Below are 11674 nucleotides of genomic sequence, written 5' to 3'. Positions count from 1 at the left end.
TAATCAATCCTTATCCACTTAAAAATGCTTGTAGCTTTATAAAACACTATTACTTTCTACTCATTTGATTGTAGCTCTACTATTTCTCTAATGTTCAGTTGACCTATTTCTCTATTCTCTTCCTAGTTCTAAGTATTTGAGATATGTGTTATTTTTGAGAATCTGGTATGATATGGAATTGCATGGCAAGTCATAATTACTTGAACAAAAACCATAGAGTACAACTTTTCATATAAAATCACACTGGAATATTAAGGAAATATACATAAATGTACACAAAAGTGAAAGTAGGTACACTCTATTTTTGCCAGCTGGAAAGTTACATTATAAATCTAAACATTTCTGCTATGAAATCTATTTGATATAAGTAGAAATATACATATATTATACAAAATATATTCTATCATTTACTTTGAAAGGTATTTAAAATGTTTTATATAACAATTTCATAATGAAACCTAAGTCTAATTTCCTTTTTCCCCCAAAGGGAGAAGAATAGTTGAAGAAAGAAGCACCGGGGAAATGAGAAAGCTAAGCAGAAAATGACTAAGGTGAAAGAGATTTATATGTTACAGTGACTCAATTTGGAAAATTCTCATTCTTCTTGCATAATAAACAAGTCTAATTATTTAAACAATCACATCATTCACATTATGTTGATATGTTTCTTATGAACTATTTCTTGCCATTGCATTATCTTTGAAAGAAGAAAATGTTTCTCATCTATGTAATTTATCCTCCATGTTGCCTAGTAGAGTGCTACAGAATCAGCAGGTACTTAATAAAAGTTCATCAAAAGGATCTAAAATGAAATGGAGTGAATTAAATCATAATACAATTATGCACTGAATGCAGATTCTCTTTGAGTACATAGTCAAACATTACATGAGAGAGACTGCTGTTATGATGTCTGCTCTGTTGCAATAAAATAAGCTGCAGAGTTTTCATTTGTAAGGTAAAAAAGTACTGTCTATCAATTCATTCTTATATGTGCTAAACAGTGAACTAGGTACTCTGGAGATGAATAAAACTTCACAATACCTTAAACTCTAAACTTGAAGAAAGCTCAGAGGTCATCCACCCTAACTCTTTCATTTTACAGATTAGGAAACTGAGTCCCAGGGAGATCAAGTGACTTTTTAAGGTTGACCAAGCTTTAAAAGTCAGAGCCTGTCTGAACTCAGTTCCTTTGGCCCCAAACCCAGAAAATAAATTTCTACTACTCTACCTTAAGATAGAGTCAATTCCTTCATCACATTTCCAGTATCATTTAGGAAATACATTCTACCTCTAGAAAACTGTTAGATCAAATATAATAAATATCTGGATTAGTATTATAATTATAATTACATTATAATTATATGTTATAAATATAATAACAAACATCTGGCATTAGAGGACTTGGATTCAGGTACTAGTCCTTCACTTATTGTGAGGTCTTAGACAAATCAGAGTTGCCTTGGTCCATGGTTTCCTAATCTATGGAATAGGAGGATTGTACTAGATTATTTTTGGGCTCCCTTTCAATTTTAGGTCTATAATCCTCTGCATTTTTCTTCACTCCTCTCACATCCCCTATTCAGTCCACCAGAGACGAACAGAATGTTAAGCATATTATAGGGTTTCATCTATACATACAATTTTCTCCTTGCAATTATAAACTCTGGGATTATTATATCACAACAGAGTGTACTACACCAGCAGTCACTTTCATGGAATGTTTGATTAATTACTCAAGGAGACTGCCTTCATTACACAACCACATCACTTCAGTACATTCATTTTCATTTTATGCAATTTTGTTGTTGTTCAGTCATTTCAGTCATGTCTTTATGACCACATTTTTAGCAAAGACACTAGAGTGGTTTGTCATTTCCTTCTCCAGCTCATCTTACAGGTAAGGAAACTGAGGCAAACAGGGTTAAGTGATTTGTCTAGGGTCACACAGCTAGTAAGTGTCTGAGGCAAGATTTGAAATTAAGAAGATCAGTCTTCTTGACTCCAGACCAAGAACTCTATCCACTGCCCCTTAAGCAATTTTCATGAATTTTTATTAACTCATGACCATATACATAAATATTAGACAAAATAGAGAATGGACTATATAGGTTTGGGCACACCTTCCACTAGGTACCTATAAATGCAAGATATTACATGATGCCCAAAGAGTCAAATAGACATACAGAGAGAACTATGTCAGTACAGAGAAGACTACATATGTCTCTATTCTTTTTTTATACAAAGATTCTTCCAGTATATAAACTATCCCTAGTTTAGAACATGAGAATTATAAGTTATCCATATATATACATATACATACATACATATATATGTGTGTATATATATATATATATATATATATATATATACACGTGTGTGTATATATCCTCCTAATTGGTGTCTATGACTCAAATCTTCCCTCACTCCAGGATGTCTTCTACATATCTGCCTAAATGATTTTCCTTAAGCACATATTTGTTCATTGTATTCTTCTACTTAATAATCTCCCAAGACTCTTTTGGCCTTTAGACCAAAATAGAAACTCTTCTCTTCAGGCTTTAAAGAGCTTCACATTGTGGTCCCAACCTATCTTTAAGGTATTGTTGTAGTATTCCCACACATTTTTGGTCAAAATATAACCAAAGATTCAAGGTATTCCTAATGAAACTAAAGTCACTGGAAGTATAAGCTGGTTTATAAATAGTTGTATAAAGACAAAAATGATAGCTTGATAAAAAATGTTTTCAATAACTATTCCAAAGAATTCCTATTATAAATAACATTCTACAAGCTGAATTTAATGGCATGATGCCTTATTAATTTCTTTAATAAATGGTGACATTGGCATGAATAAGATTTATTGTGTTAGTCAAATTAAAGTACATATGATGAATATAGAAGTTTAGCTGACAGTACCTGCATAACAACCCTAATTAAAGGGTATATCAATGACAATGATTTAAATGAAAAGATAATGAAGCAAATCTTATGACATGAGTTTAACAGGATTTATACTGAAAGGAATGGAAAGGTCATTATAATTAAGGAAGCAGTTCTCCATGTTAATAAACTAATTTTTTAAACTGTCCAATTTAACATTCTGAACAAAAAGTACAAAAAAGAAGGAAAAACTCTATACTTTTTCTCTGACCTTAAAAGAGCATTCTCAACTCTTCTATATGAAATTATGATATGACCATGTGCAGCTGCTAAGCTGCAGCTTTGGGGATACCAAAACATTTGAAACAATGATAAAAAAGTACTTGTCCAGATATTTTTGTTCCATGTGGACATTGTATATGATCATGATCAATAGAAGGAAAAGTATTCCCTTAATAAAGGACTGTTGTTTATACTTTGCATAGGCATTGATAATCTGGACATAGAAATATCATGTAAGGGGGATTCTTTAAGTATGTGTTAATAATGAAGCATGTTTTAATCCATCATATGATGCAACTGCAAATTTTCCTGTACTTCATTATTTCTACATTTCAGAGGGACCATATATTAAGATCTCAAAGCAACATGGAGGGGCATTAAGTTACTTCCTCAATTTCACAGATAGTGAAACTGAAACAGTGAGTGGTTAAGTAGCTTGCCTAGCATACAGACAGCTAGAATTTGACATAGAATTTAAAACTATGCCTTTGTCACTCCAAATCGAGTGTCCTATCTACCGAAAAGTGCTGAGTAAATCAAAGTAAATTAGTGAAAAAAATACTATGGTAAGATGAAAATGCATTCTCGTAAAAAAGCTGGATGAAAACTGTAAATACAAGCCTTCAAAACATATCACCAAAATGAATTCTGTGATGTGTACAACTGGAAGTGTCATAGTAAGTCTTCTATAAGGCAATAGGAATAAAGATTCTGTGTCTGTCTGCCCCATCAGTAGATGAAGTTCACTGGCTGAATTGGTCACAATGTTGAAAAATGAAGTCACTTTCATAATGAGTGGAGTCAAAATATTTAGAATCCTGTAGTCCCTAAAACTAGCTGATTGACAGAATCATTTTGGTTTATAAGATGGTGTATGCTGATACGACCTAATCCAAAACACTCTTTGCAAATAAGTACCATCACATTTGAAAGCATTCTTGATTCCTCACTTTGGAAAAGAGATAATAGACCTCATAGATGAAATAGTGACTTTAAAAATCGTAAACAGAAAATACATTACCTAGCTCTACGAAAGAACCCTTCCATCTTTTTACCATTTTCATTCCTCACACAGTATTCTGCCACCTCCAAACTTTCTATAATATTTTGAAGAGAACAGTACACAACTGTCCCCCAGCTCCCAAGCTAAATTTGATTTTATGGTATCATCTTTTTAAAAATGCTAAGCAATTACTGGGACAGCTGTCAGTATTTTATTCCATTTTGACAAGTGAAAATATATTGTGAAATCAAAGGTCATTGAGAACAAAAAAACTAAAATGGAAACAACTTCCAACCAGAGAATCTTTTTTTTTCTTATTTCTCTATGTTGCTTGCACAGTGAAAGAGGCATTTGGAAATAAAGTGACTCTCAACAGACACTGTACCGCAGGTGCTTAATTGTCTAGGACAATCACTTGTATGTGAAATAAGATTATAAACGGTACTGTAGCTTCAATTGGTTTCTCCAAATGGAGACTAAGAATTACCATTAGGCTCAAAGGTAACTAAAATACTTTTAGGTATCCTGCAGTAAGTATGCAAAGAACTTTTTTCTGATTAATATGCCATAATTGAAGGTTACCTCCTAAATGTCCTATTATGCCTTAAGAGCAAATTGTATTCATTGCTAATTAGTTCCATGTTGATATTTTAACCTCTGCACAGGCCATGACTTTCTTTGACTCAAAAGATGTTTAGGTCAAATACTTCCTGGGAAAATCCCAACAGAATTTCAGAAGTTTCTCCTACAGTGTGAAAAGAGCAGACATACAGAGGAATAATGGAAGGGAATGAAATTCATATTATACTAGAACACACAAAGTTAAAATCCTGTAAAGGATGGTTTTTAAAATAACTCATTAAGTAATGGCAGTATAAGTAATAAAACATTTCTACAGATCACCTCTTACGGAAAATCCTAAAAGTCCTGGGGAAATTGCCAATTTCTCAAACAAGGATAACATTCTTTCATGGAAAAATGGAGGAGAGTGATGTTTAAATATGATACCTTTTAATTCCTTCTTTCTCAAAAATGAATATTTCATTAAAAAGATATATTTAAGGATAATGTGAATATGGCTGGTTCAAATAAACGTAGTTGAATTACCATGAAAATGGATTTAGAGTCCTTAAAATAGAAATTAGTTTTACAAAGAAAGTAATGGAGGTTTCAAGCTTTTAGCAATGAGGTTCCAACATAAATTGTTTTTATGTGTTTCTTTTAGTGGGTACAAGGTTTGCGGTATTTCAGCCTGGATAACCAAGTATTTAAATTTAGATTAAAGACTTTGAATGGTTTAGTCTGTGCAAAACAAAAATCTTATCATATTTGCTAAATAAAAATCTAACTTTCTTCAAGTAGCAATCTTTAATTCAATGTATTTATGTCAAATATCTATTGTATGTTTAGCATTGTGCTAAGGACTATGGTGGATTCTAAAGAAATGCTTTGCTGATCAGTTCTTCTCAGAGCACCGGACTTTTGCTGATCCTCAGCAATCTTTTAATTAATCTCTCAATGACTCCATATTCCATTTGCCACAATTAATCTTTCATACAATTTCCACTATATTTAAATCCTCAACCCTGCCCCCTTTCCATTTTCAATTCTTTCATTTCATTTCTTCCTCCCTCCCTCCCTTCCTTCCTCCCTCCCTTCCTTCCTTCCTTCCTTCCTTCCTTCCTTCCTTCCTTCCTTCCTTCCTTCCTTCCTTCCTTCCTTCCTTCCTTTCTCTCACTCTCTCTTTCTTTCTTTCTCTTTCTTTCTTTCTCTCTCTTTCCTTCTTTCTTAACTGGAGACAGACACCATCTGATTAAAGCTTCACTAACTTCCCTCTTCCAAACTTCAAGATATCTTAGTCATTACCTCTAGTCAATAGTCAATAAACGTTTATTAAGTTCCTACTATGTGTCAGGCACTGTGCTAACTGCTAGGTATGCAAAAGTGACAAAAGACAGTCTCTTCTATCAAAGAGGTCGAAATCTAACAGAAAGCTCACAATCTAATCTAGTCTCTAGTCTTCTAGTCTGAGAGGATGAAAATGTCTTTCAGAGCACTTTTTGTGTCAAATGAATTAAGGCTTCAGTTTCCTCACCCACAAAATGAGGAGGTTGAACTTGTATATCTAGATCTATTATCATATGACTTACTACTGTAATAAGAATTGAGTTCTATCAATATTGCATTTGGATGGAAGGGGATGGGGGTGGTGATAGAAGACAGGGCAAACTAGGGAAAGAGGTAATCGGAATACATGCCATCTTGGGGTGGGGGGAGGGGAGTGAAGGGGAAAAAGTAGGAACTCAAAATCTTGTGGAAAGTAATGTTAAAAATTAAAAATAAATAAATTAATACACAAAAAATAAAATAATTCTTAAAAATTGAATTTGCATAATTTATAATTATCACTATCCAGTGGAGATGCTGGTAAACTATAAGATACACAAAATTTAAAATGATTTTCCCATAATATTAAACATAGATCTAATAATCAAATCTTGTAAACTTAATTTATTTTTTTCCTTTTTTATATTTTAAGATTCAAAAAGATGTGTTTGTCTATTCAAATGTTTTACGGTGAAGAAAATGGAATAAAAGTAAATTTTTTAAACTTTTTGATCTACTGACAAATTCAGTTTATCTTTTCATTTTTCTTCTCACTTCTAAATCTTTCAGTTTTCAAAATGAATACATCATTCTATTTAAGAAGATGTTCACATATTCAGAAAATTGCCCACTTAGTATTCAATCATACATATTCTTTCATTAGTAATATAGGAAAAAAGTGGAATTACATTTTTCTTCATACCCTAGTTATTTATTGTTTTAAAGTTATCCTTTTTTAGTATTGAATTAACACTTCCAAGTCATAGGGATGCCGAGGTAGAACACTGGCTGTAGTGTTGAACATGGAGTCAGGATTCCTAATCTCATATCGTACATCATACACTTACTGCCATACAGCCCGTACAAGTCACTTACCCACTCAATATCATTTCCCTCACATGTAAAATTGAAAAAAATAATTGCATCTACTAACCTACTCAATAAGGTTGTTTTAAAAACTCAAATAAGGTAGTACATGTAAAGCATTCCGCAAACCTTAAATCATTACATAAATACTAAATATTATTATCATTTGCATTTTAATATAGTGTACATAATTGTAACAGGTTGAATTAAAGGCTTAAAACTTTCACTGAAGGTAAAAACTTGCATACTAGAGATGTTCTACTTTTTTTCATTTTAATTTATAGAACCATCCAATTTATTTTTTTTGTTTTTTTATTTTTTTTTAAATTTATTTAACATATTTAGTTTTCAGCATTGATTTTCACAATAGTTTGAATTACAAATTTTCTCCCCGTTTCTACCCTCCCACCCACTCCAAGATGGCATATATTCTGGTTGCCCTGTTCCCGAGTCAGCGCTCCCCTCTGTCACCCCACTCCCCTCCCATCCCCTTTTCCCTTCCTTTCTTGTAGGGAAAGATAAATTTCTACATCCCATTGTCTGTGTATCTTATTTTCTAGTTGCATGCAAAAACATTTTTGTTTGTTTTTGAACATCTGTTTTTAAAACTTTGAGTTCCAAATTCTCTCCCCTCTTCCCTTCCCACCGACCCTCCCTAAGAAGTCAAGCAATTCAACATAGGCCACATGTGTATCATTATGTATAACCCTTCCACAATACTCATGTTGTGAAAGACTAACTATATTTTGCTCCTTCCCAACCCACCACCCTTTATTGAATTTTCTCCCTTGACCCTGTCCCCTTTCGAAAGTGTTTGTTTTTGACTACCTCCACCCCCATCAGCCCTCCCCTCCATCATCCCCCCCCCTTTTATTTTTATCTTCTTCCCTCTTCTTTCCTGTGGGGTAAGATTCCCAATTGGGTATGTATGGTATTCCCTCCTTCGGCCAAATCTGATGAGAGCAATGTTCACTCATTCCCCCCCATCCGCCCTCTCCCCTCCTCCCACAGAACTGCTTGCTCTTGTCTCCTTTATGCGAGATAATCCACCCCATTTTATCTCTCCTTAGCTCCCTCTCTCATCCCTTAATTTGATTTTATTTCTTTTAGATATCTTCCCTTCATCTTCAACTCACCCTGTGTCCTCTCTCTCTCTCTTTCTCTGTATATATATATATAATATATATATATATATATATATATATATATATATATACATACACACACATAGATATATACATACATACACATTCACCCATATATATACATAAACATATATGTATGCATATTCCCTTCAACTACCCTAATACTGAGGTCTCATGAATCATACACATCATCCTTCCATGTAGGAATGTCAACAAAACAGTTCACCTTTAGTAAGTTCCTTGCAATTTCTTTTTCTTGTTCTTTTTCTTGATTAACTTTTCATGCTTCTCTTGATTCTTGTGTTTGAAAGTCAAATTTTCTATTCAGTTCTGGTCTTTTCACTGAGAAAGCTTGAAAGTCCTTTATTTTATTGAAAATCCATATTTTGCCTTGGAGCATGATACTCAGTTTTGCTGGGTAGGTGATTCTAGGTTTTAATCCTAGCTCCATTGACCTCCGGAATATCGTATTCCAAGCCCTTCGATCTCTTAATGTAGAGGCTGCCAGATCTTGGGTTATTCTGATTGGGTTTCCACAATACTCAAATTGTTTCTTTCTGGCTGCTTGCAGTATTTTCTCCTTGATCTGGGAGCTCTGGAATTTGGCAACAATATTCCTGGGAGATTTCTTTTTGGGATCTATTTGAGGAGGCGATGGATGGATTCTTTCCATTTCTATTTTGCCCTGTGGCTCTAGAATATCAGGGCAGTTCTCCTTGATAATGTCTTGAAAGATGATATCTAGGCTCTTTTTTTGCTCATGGCTTTCAGGTAGTCCAATAATTTTTAAATTATCTCTCCTGGATCTATTTTCCAGGTCAGTGATTTTTCCAATGAGATATTTCACATTGTCTTCCATTTTTTCATTCCTTTGGTTCTGTTTTATAATATCTTGATTTCTTATAAATTCACTAGCTTCCACTTGCTCCAATCTAATTTTTAAAGTAGTATTTTCTTCAGTGGTCTTTTGGACCTCCTTTTCCATTTGGCTAATTCTGCCTCTCAAGGCATTCTTCTCCTCATTGGCTTTTTGGAGTTCTTTTGACATTTGAGTTAGTCTGTTTTTAAGGTGTTATTTTCTTCAGTGTATTTTTCAGTATTTTTTTGGGTCTCCTTTAGCAAGTCATTGACTTGTTTTTCATGGTTTTCTCGCATCCTTCTCATTTCCCTTCCCAATTTTTCCTCTACTTCTCTAACTTGGTTTTCCAAATCCTTTTTGAGTTCTTCTATGGCCTGGGACCAGTTCATGTTTTTCTTTGGGGTTTCTGTTGTAGGATCTTTGACTTTATTAATTTCTTCTGTCTGTATGTTTTGGTCTTCTTTGTCACCAAAGAAAGAATGCAAAGTCTGAGACTGAATCTCTTTGCATTTTCGCTGCCTGGCCATATTCCCAGCCAACTAACTTGACCTTTGAGTTTTTTCAGTGGGGTATGACTGCTTGTAGACTACAGAGTTCTATGTTCCACGTTTGGGGGGGAGGTGCCAGCTCTGCCACACCAGCACTGCTCCTTCCCCAAGAACCCCCAACCTGAACTGGGCTTAGATCTTCAGCAGGCTGTGCACCCCTGCTCTCATCCGCCACTTAATTCCTCCCACCAGGTGGGCCTGGAGCAGGAAGCAGCAAGAGCCGTAGCTGCCCCACCTCCGCTGCCCCCGGGCCTGGAAGACCAACCTCGAACTCCTTCCACTCCCGCAGCTTTTCCCACTAACCTTCTCCGCAGTCTTTGGTGTTTGGGGGTTGAGAAGTCTTGTAACTGCCGCAGCTCACTGATTCAGGGCGCTAGGGCATGCTCTGCCCGGTTGCTGGCCTTGTTGGTCCACGACGCTCAGGCTGGTCTCTGCTCCACTCCGTTCCCAGCTCCCAGCTCCGTGTGGGATAGACCTCACCCAGAGACCATCCAGGCTGTCCTGGGCTGGAGCCCTGCTTCCCTCTGCTGTTTTGTGGCTTCTGCCATTCTAGAATTGGTTCAGAGCCATTTTTTATAGGTTTTTGGAGGGGCTCGGTATGGAGCTCACGCTATTTCCTGCTTACCAGCCGCCATCTTGGCTCCACCCCTTCAACCAGAACCACCCAATTTAAATAAGGAAATGGATACAATCAATTGTCCCCAATTCTCCCATCTCTGAAACATTTCTATAATATTTGGTATTCATGACTACAACTTTCTTGACATTATCTTCTCACAGATTTTAATTCATTATTCTTCTGGTTCTGTAATGATTCTTTTTCTTTCCCTCCCTACTCATTATCCTTTTGGCATACTCCTTTTCTCTTTCTTTTTTTTTTTAATTCTCCTTTCCTTTCAAGAGTAACATACTGGAGAGGGCATTGAGATTAGAGCCACAAAGGCAGTACCTTGTAGTATCTTCCTCAGTACCTAGCACTGGCATAGAGTAGGAGCTTTAAAAATATCTATTGATTTTATTTGATGTTCCTAATACTTCAACTTCATCATTATGTTAAATGAACTCATCTCACCCACACCTGTCATTTTCACTAACTTCTCTATTTCTTCTTAGGTTGCCACCACTGTCCAAGACAAAAGCCCATTTGACTTATCCCTCTTTCACACAACCCTACCACCTTCCATAATATTTATTTATTTCTTCATTTATTTTAGCAATTACAAAAAAGTAACAGAATCTCAGTAGAAGGTGTCTTTCTATACTATCTTGTACCTAAACAGGAATCCCCTACACAATTTGACTGACAAGATTGCTGACAATCTAGCCTCCAAATGAGGACATCCAAGGAGTGGGAATTTGCTAGCTCTCAGGAAAATCCTGAAAACTTTTTTTGGAAACATAAAATGGTTACAAAGTTTTTTCTCCTTATATAATTTCTAAATCCTCCTCTCTGTAACTTCCCCTCATTGTTCCTACATTTGCCCTTGGGACCAACTAGAACAAGTTTAGTTTCTCTTCTATATGATAGTCTTTTAAATGCTACAGTATAGCTCCTTTAGCTCAGGCTTCTGGACAATACAAGGTCAAGAACTTATTCCCTGGGATACTCCACTGGAGAGTTCCACGAAGATTAGCACCAAATGATTAAAGCCTACTCTTTGGGTACCATATTTTAAAATGTTATATATCTATTTAGCTGTGGATCATCCACAAGCCCACACTTTACCATGTATGTTGATGACATTTCTCTCACATACCAATCTAATTTTCTTTTTGAAAGAGGAAAGAAATGACACCTGTTGGCCTCACCTGTTCTTGATGAAACTATGCTGGGTTTTAGTGGTCATGGTTTATATTTATTATTTTAAATATTTTTCCACCACTACATGTAAAACAAGTTTTAACATTTTTTTAAAGTTCTGAGCTCCAAATTCTATCCCTCCCTGAGATGGTAAGGAATCTAGTAAAGGGTATATATGTGCAA

The sequence above is a fragment of the Trichosurus vulpecula genome, chromosome 6 (assembly GCF_011100635.1).
Source record: "Trichosurus vulpecula isolate mTriVul1 chromosome 6, mTriVul1.pri, whole genome shotgun sequence".
Lineage (NCBI taxonomy): Eukaryota > Metazoa > Chordata > Mammalia > Diprotodontia > Phalangeridae > Trichosurus > Trichosurus vulpecula.
Note: the sequence above shows the minus strand (reverse complement) of the source record.